General features: G+C 66.5%; 19 non-coding genes across 19 annotated transcripts; all 19 read right to left on the bottom strand.

Moving 5' to 3' along the window:
- Nucleotides 1–761: 761 nt before the first annotated feature.
- Nucleotides 762–880, bottom strand: LOC135329262 (5S ribosomal RNA). Its single transcript, XR_010390629.1, has one exon. It is a non-coding gene; the product is annotated as a 5S ribosomal RNA (ribosomal RNA).
- A 1,025-nt stretch (nt 881–1,905) lies between these two features.
- On the bottom strand, nt 1,906–2,024 carry LOC135329288 (5S ribosomal RNA). The gene has a single exon (XR_010390655.1). It is a non-coding gene; the product is annotated as a 5S ribosomal RNA (ribosomal RNA).
- Nucleotides 2,025–3,037: 1,013 nt separating this feature from the next.
- Nucleotides 3,038–3,156, bottom strand: LOC135329287 (5S ribosomal RNA). Its single transcript, XR_010390654.1, has one exon. It is a non-coding gene; the product is annotated as a 5S ribosomal RNA (ribosomal RNA).
- A 1,297-nt stretch (nt 3,157–4,453) lies between these two features.
- LOC135329255 (5S ribosomal RNA) lies at nt 4,454–4,572 on the bottom strand. Its single transcript, XR_010390622.1, has one exon. It is a non-coding gene; the product is annotated as a 5S ribosomal RNA (ribosomal RNA).
- Nucleotides 4,573–5,466: 894 nt separating this feature from the next.
- Nucleotides 5,467–5,585, bottom strand: LOC135329286 (5S ribosomal RNA). The gene has a single exon (XR_010390653.1). It is a non-coding gene; the product is annotated as a 5S ribosomal RNA (ribosomal RNA).
- Nucleotides 5,586–6,889: 1,304 nt separating this feature from the next.
- LOC135329285 (5S ribosomal RNA) lies at nt 6,890–7,008 on the bottom strand. The gene has a single exon (XR_010390652.1). It is a non-coding gene; the product is annotated as a 5S ribosomal RNA (ribosomal RNA).
- Nucleotides 7,009–8,305: 1,297 nt separating this feature from the next.
- Nucleotides 8,306–8,424, bottom strand: LOC135329254 (5S ribosomal RNA). The gene has a single exon (XR_010390621.1). It is a non-coding gene; the product is annotated as a 5S ribosomal RNA (ribosomal RNA).
- A 1,196-nt stretch (nt 8,425–9,620) lies between these two features.
- LOC135329253 (5S ribosomal RNA) lies at nt 9,621–9,739 on the bottom strand. Its single transcript, XR_010390620.1, has one exon. It is a non-coding gene; the product is annotated as a 5S ribosomal RNA (ribosomal RNA).
- Nucleotides 9,740–10,633: 894 nt separating this feature from the next.
- LOC135329279 (5S ribosomal RNA) lies at nt 10,634–10,752 on the bottom strand. The gene has a single exon (XR_010390646.1). It is a non-coding gene; the product is annotated as a 5S ribosomal RNA (ribosomal RNA).
- A 1,203-nt stretch (nt 10,753–11,955) lies between these two features.
- Nucleotides 11,956–12,074, bottom strand: LOC135329268 (5S ribosomal RNA). Its single transcript, XR_010390635.1, has one exon. It is a non-coding gene; the product is annotated as a 5S ribosomal RNA (ribosomal RNA).
- A 1,096-nt stretch (nt 12,075–13,170) lies between these two features.
- LOC135329252 (5S ribosomal RNA) lies at nt 13,171–13,289 on the bottom strand. Its single transcript, XR_010390619.1, has one exon. It is a non-coding gene; the product is annotated as a 5S ribosomal RNA (ribosomal RNA).
- Nucleotides 13,290–14,492: 1,203 nt separating this feature from the next.
- LOC135329241 (5S ribosomal RNA) lies at nt 14,493–14,611 on the bottom strand. Its single transcript, XR_010390608.1, has one exon. It is a non-coding gene; the product is annotated as a 5S ribosomal RNA (ribosomal RNA).
- A 686-nt stretch (nt 14,612–15,297) lies between these two features.
- On the bottom strand, nt 15,298–15,416 carry LOC135329257 (5S ribosomal RNA). The gene has a single exon (XR_010390624.1). It is a non-coding gene; the product is annotated as a 5S ribosomal RNA (ribosomal RNA).
- A 597-nt stretch (nt 15,417–16,013) lies between these two features.
- Nucleotides 16,014–16,132, bottom strand: LOC135329246 (5S ribosomal RNA). Its single transcript, XR_010390613.1, has one exon. It is a non-coding gene; the product is annotated as a 5S ribosomal RNA (ribosomal RNA).
- Nucleotides 16,133–16,818: 686 nt separating this feature from the next.
- LOC135329324 (5S ribosomal RNA) lies at nt 16,819–16,937 on the bottom strand. The gene has a single exon (XR_010390691.1). It is a non-coding gene; the product is annotated as a 5S ribosomal RNA (ribosomal RNA).
- A 597-nt stretch (nt 16,938–17,534) lies between these two features.
- On the bottom strand, nt 17,535–17,653 carry LOC135329313 (5S ribosomal RNA). The gene has a single exon (XR_010390680.1). It is a non-coding gene; the product is annotated as a 5S ribosomal RNA (ribosomal RNA).
- A 1,506-nt stretch (nt 17,654–19,159) lies between these two features.
- On the bottom strand, nt 19,160–19,278 carry LOC135329302 (5S ribosomal RNA). Its single transcript, XR_010390669.1, has one exon. It is a non-coding gene; the product is annotated as a 5S ribosomal RNA (ribosomal RNA).
- Nucleotides 19,279–20,171: 893 nt separating this feature from the next.
- Nucleotides 20,172–20,290, bottom strand: LOC135329291 (5S ribosomal RNA). Its single transcript, XR_010390658.1, has one exon. It is a non-coding gene; the product is annotated as a 5S ribosomal RNA (ribosomal RNA).
- A 686-nt stretch (nt 20,291–20,976) lies between these two features.
- LOC135329247 (5S ribosomal RNA) lies at nt 20,977–21,095 on the bottom strand. Its single transcript, XR_010390614.1, has one exon. It is a non-coding gene; the product is annotated as a 5S ribosomal RNA (ribosomal RNA).
- Nucleotides 21,096–21,167: the final 72 nt, after the last annotated feature.

Below are 21,167 nucleotides of genomic sequence, written 5' to 3'. Positions count from 1 at the left end.
CGCACACTCGCACCCCTCCACCCGACCCCGCACACCCAAATACCCTCTGCTGCCCCTGCTCCAGCACCCAGCCCCACAGCCGCCCCCTTCACAACAGCGTGCGAACACTCACACCCCCCAACCTGACCCCGCACACCCAAACACTCTCTGCTGCCCCCGCTACAGCACCTAGCCCCACAGCCGCCCCCTTCACAACAGCCTGAGCACACTCGCACCCCTCCACCCGACCCCGCACACCCAAATACCCTCTGCTGCCCCTGCTCCAGCACCCAGCCCCACAGCCGCCCCCTTAACAACAGCGTGCGAACACTCACACCCCCCAACCTGCCCCTGCACACCCAAACACACTCTGCTGCCCCCGCTACAGCACTTAGCCCCACAGCCGCCCCCTTCACAACAGCCCGCGCACACTCGAACTCCCCCAACCTGACCCCGCACACCCAAACACCCTCTGCTGCCCCCGCTCCTGCACCCAGCCCCACAGCCGCCCCCTTCACAACAGCCCGCACACACTTGTGCAACACCCCATACCCCCCAACCCAACCCCGTACACCCAAACACCCTCTGCTGCCCCCGCTACAGCACCTAGCCCCACAGCCGCCCCCTTCACAACAGCCCGCACACACTTGTGCAACACCCCATACCCCCCAACCTGACCCCGCACACCCAAACACCCTCCGCTGCCCCCGCTCCAGCACACTCGCCCAAGAACGACCCCCGCCACGGGACGGCTGCCCCCCCTGGCGTCAGCCAAAGGCAAAAGCCTACAGCACCCGGTATTCCCAGGCGGTCTCCCATCCAAGCACTAACCGGGCCCGACCCTGCTTAGCTTCCGAGATCAGACGAGATCGGGCGTTCTCAGGGTGGTATGGCCGTAGGCAACAGCCAGCCCCACAGCCGCCCCCTTCACAACAGCCTGAGCACACTCGCACCCCTCCACCCGACCCCGCACACCCAAACACCCTCTGCTGCCCCCGCTACAGCACCTAGCCCCACAGCCGCCCCCTTCACAACAGCCTGAGCACACTCGCACCCCTCCACCCGACCCCGCACACCCAAATACCCTCTGCTGCCCCTGCTCCAGCACCCAGCCCCACAGCTGCCCCCTTAACAACAGCGTGCGAACACTCACACCCCCCAACCTGACCCCGTACACCCAAACACCCTCTGCTGCCCCCGCTCCAGCACCTAGCCCCACAGCCGCCCCCTTCACAACAGCCTGCGCACACTTGTGCAACACCCCATACCCCCCAACCCAACCCCGTACACCCAAACACCCTCTGCTGCCACAACTCCAGCACCCAGCCCCACAGCCGCCCCCTTCACAACAGCCCGCGCACACTTGTGCAACACCCCATACCCCCCAACCTGACCCCGCACACCCAAACACCCTGTGCTGCCACAACTCCAGCACCCAGCCCCACAGCTGCCCCCTTAACAACAGCCCGCGCACACTCGCACCCCCCAACCCGACCCTGCACACCCAAACACCCTCTGCTGCCCCTGCTCCAGCACCTAGCCCCACAGCCGCCCCCTTCACAACAGCCCGCACACACTTGTGCAACACCCCATACCCCCCAACCCAACCCCGCACACCCAAACACCCTCTGCTGCCACAACTCCAGCACCCAGCCCCACAGCCGCCCCCTTCACAACAGCCCGCGCACACTCGCACCCCCCAACCTGACCCCGCACACCCAAACACCCTCTGCTGCCCCCGCTCCAGCACCTAGCCCCACAGCCGCCCCCTTCACAACAGCCCGCACACACTTGTGCAACACCCCATACCCCCCAACCTGACCCCGCACACCCAAACACCCTCCGCTGCCCCCGCTCCAGCACACTCGCCCAAAAACGACCCCCGCCACGGGACGGCTGCCCCCCCTGGCGTCAGCCAAAGGCAAAAGCCTACAGCACCCGGTATTCCCAGGCGGTCTCCCATCCAAGTACTAACCGGGCCCGACCCTGCTTAGCTTCCGAGATCAGACGAGATCGGGCGTTCTCAGGGTGGTATGGCCGTAGGCAACAGCCAGCCCCACAGCCGCCCCCTTCACAACAGCCTGCGCACACTCGCACCCCTCCACCCGACCCCGCACACCCAAATACCCTCTGCTGCCCCTGCTCCAGCACCCAGCCCCACAGCTGCCCCCTTAACAACAGCGTGCGAACACTCACACCCCCCAACCTGACCCCGTACACCCAAACACCCTCTGCTGCCGCTGCTCCAGCACCTAGCCCCACAGCCGCCCCCTTCACAACAGCCCGCGCACACTTGTGCAACACCCCATACCCCCCAACCTGACCCCGCACACCCAAACACCCTCCGCTGCCCCCGCTCCAGCACCCAGCCCCACAGCCGCCCCCTTCACAACAGCCCGCGCACACTCGCACCCCCCAACCTGACCCCGCACACCCAAACACCCTCTGCTGCCCCCGCTACAGCACTTAGCCCCACAGCCGCCCCCTTCACAACAGCCTGCGCACACTCACACCCCCCAACCTGACCCCGCACACCCAAACACCCTCCGCTGCCCCCGCTCCAGCACCCAGCCCCACAGCCGCCCCCTTCACAACAGCCCGCGCACACTCGCACCCCCGAACCCGACCCCGTACACCCAAACACCCTCTGCTGCCCCTGCTCCAGCACCCAGCCCCACAGCCGCCCCCTTCACAACAGCCTGCGCACACTTGTGCAACACCCCATACCCCCCAACCCAACCCCGCACACCCAAACACCCTCTGCTGCCACAACTCCAGCACCCAGTCCCACAGCTGCCCCCTTCACAACAGCCCGCGCACACTCGCAGCCCCCAACCTGACCCCGCACACCCAAACACCCTCTGCTGCCCCCGCTACAGCACCTAGCCCCACAGCCGCCCCCTTCACAACAGCCCGCACACACTTGTGCAACACCCCATACCCCCCAACCTGACCCCGCACACCCAAACACCCTCCGCTGCCCCCGCTCCAGCACACTCGCCCAAAAACGACCCCCGCCACGGGACGGCTGCCCCCCCTGGCGTCAGCCAAAGGCAAAAGCCTACAGCACCCGGTATTCCCAGGCGGTCTCCCATCCAAGTACTAACCGGGCCCGACCCTGCTTAGCTTCCGAGATCAGACGAGATCGGGCGTTCTCAGGGTGGTATGGCCGTAGGCAACAGCCAGCCCCACAGCCGCCCCCTTCACAACAGCCTGCGCACACTCGCACCCCTCCACCCGACCCCGCACACCCAAATACCCTCTGCTGCCCCTGCTCCAGCACCCAGCCCCACAGCTGCCCCCTTAACAACAGCGTGCGAACACTCACACCCCCCAACCTGACCCCGCACACCCAAACACCCTCTGCTGCCCCCGCTACAGCACCTAGCCCCACAGCCGCCCCCTTCACAACAGCCCGCGCACACTCGCACCCCACAACCCGACCCCGCACACCCAAACACCCTCTGCTACCGCTGCTCCAGCACCTAACCCCACAGCCGCCCCCTTCACAACAGCCTGCGCACACTGACACGCCCCAACCTGACCCCGCACACCCAAACACCCTCTGCTGCCCCCACTACAGCACCTAGCCCCACAGCCGCCCCTTCACAACAGCCCGCACACGCTTGTGCAACACCCCATACCCCCCAACCCGACCCCACACACCCAAATACCCTCTGCTGCCCCCGCTACAGCACCTAGCCCCACAGCCGCCCCCTTCACAACAGCCCGCGCACACTCGCACCCCCCAACCCAACCCCGCACACCCAAAAACCCTCTGCTGCCCCCGCTACAGCACCCACAGCCGCCCCCTTCACAACAGCCCGCACACACTCGCACCCCCGAACCCGACCCCGCACACTCAAACACCCTCTGCTGCCACAACTCCAGCACCCAGCCCCACAGCCGCCCCCTTCACAACAGCCCGCACACACTCACACCCCCCAACCTGACCCCGCACACCCAAACACCCTCTGCTGCCCCCGCTACAGCACTTAGCCCCACAGCCGCCCCCTTCACAACAGCCTGCGCACACTCACACCCCCCAACCTGACCCCGCACACCCAAACACCCTCTGCTGCACCTGCTCCAGCACCCAGCCCCACAGCCGCCCCCTTCACAACAGCCTGCGCACACTCGCACCCCCCAACCCGACCCCGTACACCCAAACACCCTCTGCTGCCACAACTCCAGCACCCAGCCCCACAGCTGCCCCCTTCACAACAGCCCGCGCACACTCGCACCCCCCAACCTCACCCTGCACACCCAAACACCCTCTGCTGCCCCCGCTCCAGCACCCAGCCCCACAGCCGCCCCCTTCACAACAGCCCGCACACACTTGTGCAACACCCCGTACCCCCCAACCTGACCCCGCACACCCAAACACCCTCCGCTGCCCCCGCTCCAGCACACTCGCCCAAAAACGACCCCCGCCACGGGACGGCTGCCCCCCCTGGCGTCAGCCAAAGGCAAAAGCCTACAGCACCCGGTATTCCCAGGCGGTCTCCCATCCAAGTACTAACCGGGCCCGACCCTGCTTAGCTTCCAAGATCAGACGAGATCGGGCGTTCTCAGGGTGGTATGGCCGTAGGCAACAGCCAGCCCCACAGCCGCCCCCTTCACAACAGCCTGCGCACACTCGCACCCCTCCACCCGACCCCGCACACCCAAATACCCTCTGCTGCCCCTGCTCCAGCACCCAGCCCCACAGCCGCCCCCTTCACAACAGCCCGCGCACACTCGCACCCCCCAACCCAACCCCGCACACCCAAATACCCTCTGCTGCCCCCGCTACAGCACCCACAGCCGCCCCCTTCACAACAGCCCGCACACACTCGCACCCCCGAACCCGACCCCGCACACTCAAACACCCTCTGCTGCCCCTGCTCCAGCACCCAGCCCCACAGCTGCCCCCTTAACAACAGCGTGCGAACACTCACACCCCCCAACCTGACCCCGCACACCCAAACACCCTCTGCTGCCCCCGCTACAGCACCTAGCCCCACAGCCGCCCCCTTCACAACAGCCTGCGCACACTTCTGCAACACCCCATACCCCCCAACCCAACCCCGCACACCCAAACACCCTCTGCTGCCACAACTCCAGCACCCAGCCCCACAGCCGCCCCCTTCACAACAGCCTGCGCACACTCGCACTCCCCAACCTCACCCCGCACACCCAAATACCCTCTGCTGCCCCTGCTCCAGCAGCCAGCCCCACAGCCGCCCCCTTCACAACAGCCTGCGCACACTCACACCCCCAAACCCGACCCCGCACACCCAAACACCCTCTGCTGCCCCCGCTACAGCACCTAGCCCCACAGCCGCCCCCTTCACAACAGCCCGCACACACTTGTGCAACACCCCGTACCCCCCAACCTGACCCCGCACACCCAAACACCCTCCGCTGCCCCCGCTCCAGCACACTCGCCCAAAAACGACCCCCGCCACGGGACGGCTGCCCCCCCTGGCGTCAGCCAAAGGCAAAAGCCTACAGCACCCGGTATTCCCAGGCGGTCTCCCATCCAAGTACTAACCGGGCCCGACCCTGCTTAGCTTCCGAGATCAGACGAGATCGGGCGTTCTCAGGGTGGTATGGCCGTAGGCAACAGCCAGCCCCACAGCCGCCCCCTTCACAACAGCCTGCGCACACTCGCACCCCCCAACCCGACCCCGCACACCCAAACACCCTCTGCTGCCCCCGCTCCAGCACCTAGCCCCACAGCCGCCCCCTTCACAACAGCCTGCGCACACTCGCACCCCTCCACCCGACCCCGCACACCCAAATACCCTCTGCTGCCCCTGCTCCAGCACCCAGCCCCACAGCTGCCCCCTTAACAACAGCGTGCGAACACTCACACCCCCCAACCTGACCCCGCACACCCAAACACTCTCTGCTGCCCCCGCTACAGCACCTAGCCCCACAGCCGCCCCCTTCACAACAGCCTGAGCACACTCGCACCCCTCCACCCGACCCCGCACACCCAAATACCCTCTGCTGCCCCTGCTCCAGCACCCAGCCCCACAGCCGCCCCCTTCACAACAGCCCACGCACACTTGCACCCCCCAACCCGACCCCCGTACACCCAAACACCCTCTGCTGCCCCCGCTACAGCACCTAGCCCCACAGCCGCCCCCTTCACAACAGCCCGCGCACACTCGCACCCCCCAACCTCACCCTGCACACCCAAACACCCTCTGCTGCCACAACTCCAGCACCCAGCCCCACAGCTGCCCCCTTCACAACAGCGTGCGCACACTCACACCCCCCAACCTGACCCCGCACACCCAAACACCCTCTGCTGCCCCCGCTACAGCACCTAGCCCCACAGCCGCCCCCTTCACAACACCCGCACACACTTGTGCAACACCCCATACCCCCCAACCCGACCCCGCACACCCAAATACCCTCTGCTGCCACAACTCCAGCACCCAGCCCCACAGCTGCCCCCTTCACAACAGCCTGCGCACACTCACACCCCCCAACCTGACCCCGCACACCCAAACACCCTCTGCTGCCCCCGCTACAGCACTTAGCCCCACAGCCGCCCCCTTCACAACAGCCTGCGCACACTCACACCCCCCAACCTGACCCCGCACACCCAAACACCCTCCGCTGCCCCCGCTCCAGCACCCAGCCCCACAGCCGCCCCCTTCACAACAGCCCGCGCACACTCGCACCCCCGAACCCGACCCCGTACACCCAAACACCCTCTGCTGCCCCTGCTCCAGCACCCAGCCCCACAGCCGCCCCCTTCACAACAGCCCGCACACACTTGTGCAACACCCCATACCCCCCAACCTGACCCCGCACACCCAAACACCCTCCGCTGCCCCCGCTCCAGCACACTCGCCCAAAAACGACCCCCGCCACGGGACGGCTGCCCCCCCTGGCGTCAGCCAAAGGCAAAAGCCTACAGCACCCGGTATTCCCAGGCGGTCTCCCATCCAAGTACTAACCGGGCCCGACCCTGCTTAGCTTCCGAGATCAGACGAGATCGGGCGTTCTCAGGGTGGTATGGCCGTAGGCAACAGCCAGCCCCACAGCCGCCCCCTTCACAACAGCCTGCGCACACTCGCACCCCTCCACCCGACCCCGCACACCCAAATACCCTCTGCTGCCCCTGCTCCAGCACCCAGCCCCACAGCTGCCCCCTTAACAACAGCGTGCGAACACTCACACCCCCCAACCTGACCCCGCACACCCAAACACCCTCTGCTGCCCCCGCTACAGCACCTAGCCCCACAGCCGCCCCCTTCACAACAGCCCGCGCACACTCGCACCCCACAACCCGACCCCGCACACCCAAACACCCTCTGCTACCGCTGCTCCAGCACCTAACCCCACAGCCGCCCCCTTCACAACAGCCTGCGCACACTGACACGCCCCAACCTGACCCCGCACACCCAAACACCCTCTGCTGCCCCCACTACAGCACCTAGCCCCACAGCCGCCCCTTCACAACAGCCCGCACACGCTTGTGCAACACCCCATACCCCCCAACCCGACCCCACACACCCAAATACCCTCTGCTGCCCCCGCTACAGCACCTAGCCCCACAGCCGCCCCCTTCACAACAGCCCGCGCACACTCGCACCCCCCAACCCAACCCCGCACACCCAAATACCCTCTGCTGCCCCCGCTACAGCACCCACAGCCGCCCCCTTCACAACAGCCCGCACACACTCGCACCCCCGAACCCGACCCCGCACACTCAAACACCCTCTGCTGCCACAACTCCAGCACCCAGCCCCACAGCCGCCCCCTTCACAACAGCCCGCACACACTCACACCCCCCAACCTGACCCCGCACACCCAAACACCCTCTGCTGCCCCCGCTACAGCACTTAGCCCCACAGCCGCCCCCTTCACAACAGCCTGCGCACACTCACACCCCCCAACCTGACCCCGCACACCCAAACACCCTCTGCTGCACCTGCTCCAGCACCCAGCCCCACAGCCGCCCCCTTCACAACAGCCTGCGCACACTCGCACCCCCCAACCCGACCCCGTACACCCAAACACCCTCTGCTGCCACAACTCCAGCACCCAGCCCCACAGCTGCCCCCTTCACAACAGCCCGCGCACACTCGCACCCCCCAATCCGACCCTGCACACCCAAACACCCTCTGCTGCCCCCGCTCCAGCACCCAGCCCCACAGCCGCCCCCTTCACAACAGCCCGCACACACTTGTGCAACACCCCGTACCCCCCAACCTGACCCCGCACACCCAAACACCCTCCGCTGCCCCCGCTCCAGCACACTCGCCCAAAAACGACCCCCGCCACGGGACGGCTGCCCCCCCTGGCGTCAGCCAAAGGCAAAAGCCTACAGCACCCGGTATTCCCAGGCGGTCTCCCATCCAAGTACTAACCGGGCCCGACCCTGCTTAGCTTCCAAGATCAGACGAGATCGGGCGTTCTCAGGGTGGTATGGCCGTAGGCAACAGCCAGCCCCACAGCCGCCCCCTTCACAACAGCCTGCGCACACTCGCACCCCCCAACCTGACCCCGCACACCCAAACACCCTCTGCTGCCCCCGCTACAGCACCTAGCCCCACAGCCGCCCCCTTCACAACAGCCCGCGCACACTCGCACCCCACAACCCGACCCCGCACACCCAAACACCCTCTGCTACCGCTGCTCCAGCACCTAACCCCACAGCCGCCCCCTTCACAACAGCCTGCGCACACTGACACGCCCCAACCTGACCCCGCACACCCAAACACCCTCTGCTGCCCCCACTACAGCACCTAGCCCCACAGCCGCCCCTTCACAACAGCCCGCACACGCTTGTGCAACACCCCATACCCCCCAACCCGACCCCACACACCCAAATACCCTCTGCTGCCCCCGCTACAGCACCTAGCCCCACAGCCGCCCCCTTCACAACAGCCCGCGCACACTCGCACCCCCCAACCCAACCCCGCACACCCAAATACCCTCTGCTGCCCCCGCTACAGCACCCACAGCCGCCCCCTTCACAACAGCCCGCACACACTCGCACCCCCGAACCCGACCCCGCACACTCAAACACCCTCTGCTGCCACAACTCCAGCACCCAGCCCCACAGCCGCCCCCTTCACAACAGCCCGCACACACTCACACCCCCCAACCTGACCCCGCACACCCAAACACCCTCTGCTGCCCCCGCTACAGCACTTAGCCCCACAGCCGCCCCCTTCACAACAGCCTGCGCACACTCACACCCCCCAACCTGACCCCGCACACCCAAACACCCTCTGCTGCACCTGCTCCAGCACCCAGCCCCACAGCCGCCCCCTTCACAACAGCCTGCGCACACTCGCACCCCCCAACCCGACCCCGTACACCCAAACACCCTCTGCTGCCACAACTCCAGCACCCAGCCCCACAGCTGCCCCCTTCACAACAGCCCGCGCACACTCGCACCCCCCAATCCGACCCTGCACACCCAAACACCCTCTGCTGCCCCCGCTCCAGCACCCAGCCCCACAGCCGCCCCCTTCACAACAGCCCGCACACACTTGTGCAACACCCCGTACCCCCCAACCTGACCCCGCACACCCAAACACCCTCCGCTGCCCCCGCTCCAGCACACTCGCCCAAAAACGACCCCCGCCACGGGACGGCTGCCCCCCCTGGCGTCAGCCAAAGGCAAAAGCCTACAGCACCCGGTATTCCCAGGCGGTCTCCCATCCAAGTACTAACCGGGCCCGACCCTGCTTAGCTTCCAAGATCAGACGAGATCGGGCGTTCTCAGGGTGGTATGGCCGTAGGCAACAGCCAGCCCCACAGCCGCCCCCTTCACAACAGCCTGCGCACACTCGCACCCCTCCACCCGACCCCGCACACCCAAATACCCTCTGCTGCCCCTGCTCCAGCACCCAGCCCCACAGCCGCCCCCTTCACAACAGCGTGCGCACACTCGCACCCCCCAACCCAACCCCGCACACCCAAATACCCTCTGCTGCCCCCGCTACAGCACCCACAGCCGCCCCCTTCACAACAGCCCGCACACACTCGCACCCCCGAACCCGACCCCGCACACTCAAACACCCTCTGCTGCCCCTGCTCCAGCACCCAGCCCCACAGCTGCCCCCTTAACAACAGCGTGCGAACACTCACACCCCCCAACCTGACCCCGCACACCCAAACACCCTCTGCTGCCCCCGCTACAGCACCTAGCCCCACAGCCGCCCCCTTCACAACAGCCTGCGCACACTTCTGCAACACCCCATACCCCCCAACCCAACCCCGCACACCCAAACACCCTCTGCTGCCACAACTCCAGCACCCAGCCCCACAGCCGCCCCCTTCACAACAGCCTGCGCACACTCGCACTCCCCAACCTCACCCCGCACACCCAAATACCCTCTGCTGCCCCTGCTCCAGCAGCCAGCCCCACAGCCGCCCCCTTCACAACAGCCTGCGCACACTCACACCCCCAAACCCGACCCCGCACACCCAAACACCCTCTGCTGCCCCCGCTACAGCACCTAGCCCCACAGCCGCCCCCTTCACAACAGCCCGCACACACTTGTGCAACACCCCATACCCCCCAACCTGACCCCGCACACCCAAACACCCTCCGCTGCCCCCGCTCCAGCACACTCGCCCAAAAACGACCCCCGCCACGGGACGGCTGCCCCCCCTGGCGTCAGCCAAAGGCAAAAGCCTACAGCACCCGGTATTCCCAGGCGGTCTCCCATCCAAGTACTAACCGGGCCCGACCCTGCTTAGCTTCCGAGATCAGACGAGATCGGGCGTTCTCAGGGTGGTATGGCCGTAGGCAACAGCCAGCCCCACAGCCGCCCCCTTCACAACAGCCTGCGCACACTCGCACCCCTCCACCCGACCCCGCACACCCAAATACCCTCTGCTGCCCCTGCTCCAGCACCCAGCCCCACAGCTGCCCCCTTAACAACAGCGTGCGAACACTCACACCCCCCAACCTGACCCCGCACACCCAAACACTCTCTGCTGCCCCCGCTACAGCACCTAGCCCCACAGCCGCCCCCTTCACAACAGCCTGAGCACACTCGCACCCCTCCACCCGACCCCGCACACCCAAATACCCTCTGCTGCCCCTGCTCCAGCACCCAGCCCCACAGCCGCCCCCTTCACAACAGCCCACGCACACTTGCACCCCCCAACCCGACCCCCGTACACCCAAACACCCTCTGCTGCCCCCGCTACAGCACCTAGCCCCACAGCCGCCCCCTTCACAACAGCCCGCGCACACTCGCACCCCCCAACCTCACCCTGCACACCCAAACACCCTCTGCTGCCACAACTCCAGCACCCAGCCCCACAGCTGCCCCCTTCACAACAGCGTGCGCACACTCACACCCCCCAACCTGACCCCGCACACCCAAACACCCTCTGCTGCCCCCGCTACAGCACCTAGCCCCACAGCCGCCCCCTTCACAACACCCGCACACACTTGTGCAACACCCCATACCCCCCAACCCGACCCCGCACACCCAAATACCCTCTGCTGCCACAACTCCAGCACCCAGCCCCACAGCTGCCCCCTTCACAACAGCCTGCGCACACTCACACCCCCCAACCTGACCCCGCACACCCAAACACCCTCTGCTGCCCCCGCTACAGCACTTAGCCCCACAACCGCCCCCTTCACAACAGCCCGCGCACACTCGCACCCCCGAACCCGACCCTGCACACCCAAAAACCCTCTGCTGCCTCCGCTACAGCACCTAGCCCCACAGCCGCCCCCTTCACAACAGCCCGCGCACACTCGCACCCCTCCACCCGACCCCGCACACCCAAATACCCTCTGTTGCCCCCGCTACAGCACTTAGCCCCACAGCCAACCCCTTCACAACAGCCCGCGCACACTTGTGCAACACCCCATACCCCCCAACCCAACCCCGCACACCCAAACACCCTCTGCTGCCCCCGCTCCAGCACACTCGCCCAAAAACGACCCCCGCCACGGGACGGCTGCCCCCCCTGGCGTCAGCCAAAGGCAAAAGCCTACAGCACCCGGTATTCCCAGGCGGTCTCCCATCCAAGTACTAACCGGGCCCGACCCTGCTTAGCTTCCGAGATCAGACGAGATCGGGCGTTCTCAGGGTGGTATGGCCGTAGGCAACAGCCAGCCCCACAGCCGCCCCCTTCACAACAGCCTGCGCACACTCGCACCCCTCCACCCGACCCCGCACACCCAAACACCCTCTGCTGCCCCTGCTACAGCACCCAGCCCCACAGCCGCCCCCTTCACAACAGCCCGCGCACACTCGCACCCCCCAACCCGACCCCGTACACCCAAACACCCTCTGCTGCCCCCGCTACAGCACCTAGCCCCACAGCCGCCCCCTTCACAACAGCCTGCGCACACTCACACCCCCCAACCCGACCCCGCACACCCAAACACCCTCTGCTGCCCCTGCTCCAGCACCCAGCCCCACAGCCGCCCCCTTCACAACAGCCCGCGCACACTCGCACCCCCCAACCCAACCCCGCACACCCAAATACCCTCTGCTGCCCCCGCTACAGCACCCACAGCCGCCCCCTTCACAACAGCCCGCACACACTCGCACCCCCGAACCCGACCCCGCACACTCAAACACCCTCTGCTGCCCCTGCTCCAGCACCCAGCCCCACAGCTGCCCCCTTAACAACAGCGTGCGAACACTCACACCCCCCAACCTGACCCCGCACACCCAAACACCCTCTGCTGCCCCCGCTACAGCACCTAGCCCCACAGCCGCCCCCTTCACAACAGCCTGCGCACACTTCTGCAACACCCCATACCCCCCAACCCAACCCCGCACACCCAAACACCCTCTGCTGCCACAACTCCAGCACCCAGCCCCACAGCCGCCCCCTTCACAACAGCCTGCGCACACTCGCACTCCCCAACCTCACCCCGCACACCCAAATACCCTCTGCTGCCCCTGCTCCAGCAGCCAGCCCCACAGCCGCCCCCTTCACAACAGCCTGCGCACACTCACACCCCCAAACCCGACCCCGCACACCCAAACACCCTCTGCTGCCCCCGCTACAGCACCTAGCCCCACAGCCGCCCCCTTCACAACAGCCCGCACACACTTGTGCAACACCCCGTACCCCCCAACCTGACCCCGCACACCCAAACACCCTCCGCTGCCCCCGCTCCAGCACACTCGCCCAAAAACGACCCCCGCCACGGGACGGCTGCCCCCCCTGGCGTCAGCCAAAGGCAAAAGCCTACAGCACCCGGTATTCCCAGGCGGTCTCCCATCCAAGTACTAACCGGGCCCGACCCTGCTTAGCTTCCAAGATCAGACGAGATCGGGCGTTCTCAGGGTGGTATGGCCGTAGGCAACAGCCAGCCCCACAGCCGCCCCCTTCACAACAGCCTGCGCACACTCGCACCCCTCCACCCGACCCCGCACACCCAAATACCCTCTGCTGCCCCTGCTCCAGCACCCAGCCCCACAGCTGCCCCCTTAACAACAGCGTGCGAACACTCACACCCCCCAACCTGACCCCGCACACCCAAACACTCTCTGCTGCCCCCGCTACAGCACCTAGCCCCACAGCCGCCCCCTTCACAACAGCCTGAGCACACTCGCACCCCTCCACCCGACCCCGCACACCCAAATACCCTCTGCTGCCCCTGCTCCAGCACCCAGCCCCACAGCCGCCCCCTTCACAACAGCCCACGCACACTTGCACCCCCCAACCCGACCCCCGTACACCCAAACACCCTCTGCTGCCCCCGCTACAGCACCTAGCCCCACAGCCGCCCCCTTCACAACAGCCCGCGCACACTCGCACCCCCCAACCTCACCCTGCACACCCAAACACCCTCTGCTGCCACAACTCCAGCACCCAGCCCCACAGCTGCCCCCTTCACAACAGCGTGCGCACACTCACACCCCCCAACCTGACCCCGCACACCCAAACACCCTCTGCTGCCCCCGCTACAGCACCTAGCCCCACAGCCGCCCCCTTCACAACACCCGCACACACTTGTGCAACACCCCATACCCCCCAACCCGACCCCGCACACCCAAATACCCTCTGCTGCCACAACTCCAGCACCCAGCCCCACAGCTGCCCCCTTCACAACAGCCTGCGCACACTCACACCCCCCAACCTGACCCCGCACACCCAAACACCCTCTGCTGCCCCCGCTACAGCACTTAGCCCCACAACCGCCCCCTTCACAACAGCCCGCGCACACTCGCACCCCCGAACCCGACCCTGCACACCCAAAAACCCTCTGCTGCCTCCGCTACAGCACCTAGCCCCACAGCCGCCCCCTTCACAACAGCCCGCGCACACTCGCACCCCTCCACCCGACCCCGCACACCCAAATACCCTCTGTTGCCCCCGCTACAGCACTTAGCCCCACAGCCAACCCCTTCACAACAGCCCGCGCACACTTGTGCAACACCCCATACCCCCCAACCCAACCCCGCACACCCAAACACCCTCTGCTGCCCCCGCTCCAGCACACTCGCCCAAAAACGACCCCCGCCACGGGACGGCTGCCCCCCCTGGCGTCAGCCAAAGGCAAAAGCCTACAGCACCCGGTATTCCCGGGCGGTCTCCCATCCAAGTACTAACCGGGCCCGACCCTGCTTAGCTTCCGAGATCAGACGAGATCGGGCGTTCTCAGGGTGGTATGGCCGTAGGCAACAGCCAGCCCCACAGCCGCCCCCTTCACAACAGCCTGCGCACACTCGCACCCCTCCACCCGACCCCGCACACCCAAACACCCTCTGCTGCCCCTGCTACAGCACCCAGCCCCACAGCCGCCCCCTTCACAACAGCCCGCGCACACTCGCACCCCCCAACCCGACCCCGTACACCCAAACACCCTCTGCTGCCCCCGCTACAGCACCTAGCCCCACAGCCGCCCCCTTCACAACAGCCTGCGCACACTCACACCCCCCAACCCGACCCCGCACACCCAAACACCCTCTGCTGCCCCCGCTACAGCACTTAGCCCCACAGCCGCCCCCTTCACAACAACCCACGCACACTCGCACCCCCCAACCTCACCCTGCACACCCAAATACCCTCTGCTGCCCCTGTTCCAGCACCCAGCCCCACAGCCGCCCCCTTCACAACAGCCCGCGCACACTCGCACCCTCCAATCCGACCCTGCACACCCAAACACCCTCTGCTGCCGCTGCTCCAGCACCTAGCCCCACAGCCGCCCCCTTCACAACAGCCCGCACACACTTGTGCAACACCCCGTACCCCCCAACCTGACCCCGCACACCCAAACACCCTCCGCTGCCCCCGCTCCAGCACACTCGCCCAAAAACGACCCCCGCCACGGGACGGCTGCCCCCCCTGGCGTCAGCCAAAGGCAAAAGCCTACAGCACCCGGTATTCCCAGGCGGTCTCCCATCCAAGTACTAACCGGGCCCGACCCTGCTTAGCTTCCGAGATCAGACGAGATCGGGCGTTCTCAGGGTGGTATGGCCGTAGGCAACAGCCAGCCCCACAGCCGCCCCCTTCACAACAGCCTGCGCACACTCGCACCCCCCAACCGGACCCCGCACACCCAAATACCCTCTGCTGCCCCTGCTCCAGCACCCAGCCCCACAGCTGCCCCCTTAACAACAGCGTGCGAACACTCACACCCCCCAACCTGACCCCGCACACCCAAACACCCTCTGCTGCCCCCGCTACAGCACCTAGCCCCACAGCCGCCCCCTTCACAACAGCCTGCGCACACTTCTGCAACACCCCATACCCCCCAACCCAACCCCGCACACCCAAACACCCTCTGCTGCCACAACTCCAGCACCCAGCCCCACAGCCGCCCCCTTCACAACAGCCTGCGCACACTCACACCCCCAAACCCGACCCCGCACACCCAAACACCCTCTGCTGCCCCCGCTACAGCACCTAGCCCCACAGCCGCCCCCTTCACAACAGCCCGCACACACTTGTGCAACACCCCATACCCCCCAACCTGACCCCGCACACCCAAACACCCTCCGCTGCCCCCGCTCCAGCACACTCGCCCAAAAACGACCCCCGCCACGGGACGGCTGCCCCCCCTGGCGTCAGCCAAAGGCAAAAGCCTACAGCACCCGGTATTCCCAGGCGGTCTCCCATCCAAGTACTAACCGGGCCCGACCCTGCTTAGCTTCCGAGATCAGACGAGATCGGGCGTTCTCAGGGTGGTATGGCCGTAGGCAACAGCCAGCCCCACAGCCGCCCCCTTCACAACAGCCTGCGCACACTCGCACCCCTCCACCCGACCCCGCACACCCAAACACCCTCTGCTGCCCCTGCTACAGCACCCAGCCCCACAGCCGCCCCCTTCACAACAGCCCGCGCACACTCGCACCCCCCAACCCGACCCCGTACACCCAAACACCCTCTGCTGCCCCCGCTACAGCACCTAGCCCCACAGCCGCCCCCTTCACAACAGCCTGCGCACACTCACACCCCCCAACCCGACCCCGCACACCCAAACACCCTCTGCTGCCCCCGCTACAGCACTTAGCCCCACAGCCGCCCCCTTCACAACAGCCCACGCACACTCGCACCCCCCAACCTCACCCTGCACACCCAAATACCCTCTGCTGCCCCTGTTCCAGCACCCAGCCCCACAGCCGCCCCCTTCACAACAGCCCGCGCACACTCGCACCCTCCAATCCGACCCTGCACACCCAAACACCCTCTGCTGCCGCTGCTCCAGCACCTAGCCCCACAGCCGCCCCCTTCACAACAGCCCGCACACACTTGTGCAACACCCCGTACCCCCCAACCTGACCCCGCACACCCAAACACCCTCCGCTGCCCCCGCTCCAGCACACTCGCCCAAAAACGACCCCCGCCACGGGACGGCTGCCCCCCCTGGCGTCAGCCAAAGGCAAAAGCCTACAGCACCCGGTATTCCCAGGCGGTCTCCCATCCAAGTACTAACCGGGCCCGACCCTGCTTAGCTTCCGAGATCAGACGAGATCGGGCGTTCTCAGGGTGGTATGGCCGTAGGCAACAGCCAGCCCCACAGCCGCCCCCTTCACAACAGCCTGCGCACACTCGCACCCCCCAACCCGACCCCGCACACCCAAATACCCTCTGCTGCCCCTGCTCCAGCACCCAGCCCCACAGCTGCCCCCTTAACAACAGCGTGCGAACACTCACACCCCCCAACCTGACCCCGCACACCCAAACACCCTCTGCTGCCCCCGCTACAGCACCTAGCCCCACAGCCGCCCCCTTCACAACAGCCTGCGCACACTTCTGCAACACCCCATACCCCCCAACCCAACCCCGCACACCCAAACACCCTCTGCTGCCACAACTCCAGCACCCAGCCCCACAGCCGCCCCCTTCACAACAGCCTGCGCACACTCACACCCCCAAACCCGACCCCGCACACCCAAACACCCTCTGCTGCCCCCGCTACAGCACCTAGCCCCACAGCCGCCCCCTTCACAACAGCCCGCACACACTTGTGCAACACCCCATACCCCCCAACCTGACCCCGCACACCCAAACACCCTCCGCTGCCCCCGCTCCAGCACACTCGCCCAAAAACGACCCCCGCCACGGGACGGCTGCCCCCCCTGGCGTCAGCCAAAGGCAAAAGCCTACAGCACCCGGTATTCCCAGGCGGTCTCCCATCCAAGTACTAACCGGGCCCGACCCTGCTTAGCTTCCGAGATCAGACGAGATCGGGCGTTCTCAGGGTGGTATGGCCGTAGGCAACAGCCAGCCCCACAGCCGCCCCCTTCACAACAGCCTGCGCACACTCGCACCCCTCCACCCAACCCCGCACACCCAAATACCCTCTGCTGCCCCTGCTCCAGCACCCAGCCCCACAGCTGCCCCCTTCACAACAGCCCGCGCACACTCGCACCCCCCAACCCGACCCCGCACACCCAAATACCCTCTGCTGCCCCTGTTCCAGCACCCAGCCCCACAGCTGCCCCCTTAACAACAGCGTGCGAACACTCACACCCCCCAACCTGACCCCGCACACCCAAACACTCTCTGCTGCCCCCGCTACAGCACCTAGCCCCACAGCCGCCCCCTTCACAACAGCCCGCGCACACTCGCACCCCCCAACCCGACCCCGTACACCCAAACACCCTCTGCTGCCCCTGCTCCAGCACCCAGCCCCACAGCTGCCCCCTTAACAACAGCGTGCGAACACTCACACCCCCCAACCTGACCCCGCACACCCAAACACTCTCTGCTGCCCCCGCTACAGCACCTAGCCCCACAGCCGCCCCCTTCACAACAGCCTGAGCACACTCGCACCCCTCCACCCGACCCCGCACACCCAAATACCCTCTGCTGCCCCTGCTCCAGCACCCAGCCCCACAGCCGCCCCCTTCACAACAGCCCACGCACACTTGCACCCCCCAACCCGACCCCCGTACACCCAAACACCCTCTGCTGCCCCCGCTACAGCACCTAGCCCCACAGCCGCCCCCTTCACAACAGCCCGCGCACACTCGCACCCCCCAACCCGACCCTGCACACCCAAACACCCTCTGCTGCCACAACTCCAGCACCCAGCCCCACAGCTGCCCCCTTCACAACAGCGTGCGCACACTCACACCCCCCAACCTGACCCCGCACACCCAAACACCCTCTGCTGCCCCCGCTACAGCACCTAGCCCCACAGCCGCCCCCTTCACAACACCCGCACACACTTGTGCAACACCCCATACCCCCCAACCCGACCCCGCACACCCAAATACCCTCTGCTGCCACAACTCCAGCACCCAGCCCCACAGCTGCCCCCTTCACAACAGCCTGCGCACACTCACACCCCCCAACCTGACCCCGCACACCCAAACACCCTCTGCTGCCCCCGCTACAGCACTTAGCCCCACAGCCGCCCCCTTCACAACAGCCCGCGCACACTCGCACCCCCGAACCCGACCCTGCACACCCAAAAACCCTCTGCTGCCTCCGCTACAGCACCTAGCCCCACAGCCGCCCCCTTCACAACAGCCCGCGCACACTCGCACCCCTCCACCCGACCCCGCACACCCAAATACCCTCTGTTGCCCCCGCTACAGCACTTAGCCCAACAGCCAACCCCTTCACAACAGCCCGCGCACACTTGTGCAACACCCCATACCCCCCAACCCAACCCCGCACACCCAAACACCCTCCGCTGCCCCCGCTCCAGCACACTCGCCCAAAAACGACCCCCGCCACGGGACGGCTGCCCCCCCTGGCGTCAGCCAAAGGCAAAAGCCTACAGCACCCGGTATTCCCAGGCGGTCTCCCATCCAAGTACTAACCGGGCCCGACCCTGCTTAGCTTCCGAGATCAGACGAGATCGGGCGTTCTCAGGGTGGTATGGCCGTAGGCAACAGCCAGCCCCACAGCCGCCCCCTTCACAACAGCCTGCGCACACTCGCACCCCTCCACCCGACCCCGCACACCCAAACACCCTCTGCTGCCCCTGCTCCAGCACCCAGCCCCACAGCCGCCCCCTTCACAACAGCCCGCGCACACTCGCACCCCCAACCCAACCCCGCACACCCAAATACCCTCTGCTGCCCCCGCTACAGCACCCACAGCCGCCCCCTTCACAACAGCCTGCACACACTCGCACCCCCGAACCCGACCCCGCACACTCAAACACCCTCTGCTGCCCCTGCTCCAGCACCCAGCCCCACAGCTGCCCCCTTAACAACAGCGTGCGAACACTCACACCCCCCAACCTGACCCCGCACACCCAAACACCCTCTGCTGCCCCCGCTACAGCACCTAGCCCCACAGCCGCCCCCTTCACAACAGCCTGCGCACACTTCTGCAACACCCCATACCCCCCAACCCAACCCCGCACACCCAAACACCCTCTGCTGCCACAACTCCAGCACCCAGCCCCACAGCCGCCCCCTTCACAACAGCCTGCGCACACTCGCACTCCCCAACCTCACCCCGCACACCCAAATACCCTCTGCTGCCCCTGCTCCAGCAGCCAGCCCCACAGCCGCCCCCTTCACAACAGCCTGCGCACACTCACACCCCCAAACCCGACCCCGCACACCCAAACACCCTCTGCTGCCCCCGCTACAGCACCTAGCCCCACAGCCGCCCCCTTCACAACAGCCCGCACACACTTGTGCAACACCCCATACCCCCCAACCTGACCCCGCACACCCAAACACCCTCCGCTGCCCCCGCTCCAGCACACTCGCCCAAAAACGACCCCCGCCACGGGACGGCTGCCCCCCCTGGCGTCAGCCAAAGGCAAAAGCCTACAGCACCCGGTATTCCCAGGCGGTCTCCCATCCAAGTACTAACCGGGCCCGACCCTGCTTAGCTTCCGAGATCAGACGAGATCGGGCGTTCTCAGGGTGGTATGGCCGTAGGCAACAGCCAGCCCCACAGCCGCCCCCTTCACAACAGCCTGCGCACACTCGCACCCCTCCACCCGACCCCGCACACCCAAATACCCTCTGCTGCCCCTGCTCCAGCACCCAGCCCCACAGCCGCCCCCTTCACAACAGCCCGCGCACACTCGCACCCCCCAACCCGACCCCGCACACCCAAATACCCTCTGCTGCCCCTGTTCCAGCACCCAGCCCCACAGCTGCCCCCTTCACAACAGCCCGCGCACACTCGCACCCCCCAACCCGACCCCGTACACCCAAACACCCTCTGCTGCCCCTGCTCCAGCACCCAGCCCCACAGCTGCCCCCTTAACAACAGCGTGCGAACACTCACACCCCCCAACCTGACCCCGCACACCCAAACACTCTCTGCTGCCCCCGCTACAGCACCTAGCCCCACAGCCGCCCCCTTCACAACAGCCTGAGCACACTCGCACCCCTCCACCCGACCCCGCACACCCAAATACCCTCTGTTGCCCCCGCTACAGCACTTAGCCCCACAGCCGCCCCCTTCACAACAGCCCGCGCACACTTGTGCAACACCCCATACCCCCCAACCCAACCCCGCACACCCAAACACCCTCCGCTGCCCCCGCTCCAGCACACTCGCCCAAAAACGACCCCCGCCACGGGACGGCTGCCCCCCCTGGCGTCAGCCAAAGGCAAAAGCCTACAGCACCCAGTATTCCCAGGCGGTCTCCCATCCAAGTACTAACCGGGCCCGACCCTGCTTAGCTTCCGAGATCAGACGAGATCGGGCGTTCTCAGGGTGGTATGGCCGTAGGCAACAGCCAGCCCCACAGCCGCCCCCTTCACAACAGCCTGCGCACACTCGCACCCCTCCACCCGACCCCGCAC

This window comes from Dromaius novaehollandiae, chromosome 9 (assembly GCF_036370855.1).
Source record: "Dromaius novaehollandiae isolate bDroNov1 chromosome 9, bDroNov1.hap1, whole genome shotgun sequence".
Lineage (NCBI taxonomy): Eukaryota > Metazoa > Chordata > Aves > Casuariiformes > Dromaiidae > Dromaius > Dromaius novaehollandiae.
The sequence above is the reverse complement of the archived record's forward strand: the minus strand, read 5'-3'. Positions and strand labels throughout refer to the sequence as shown.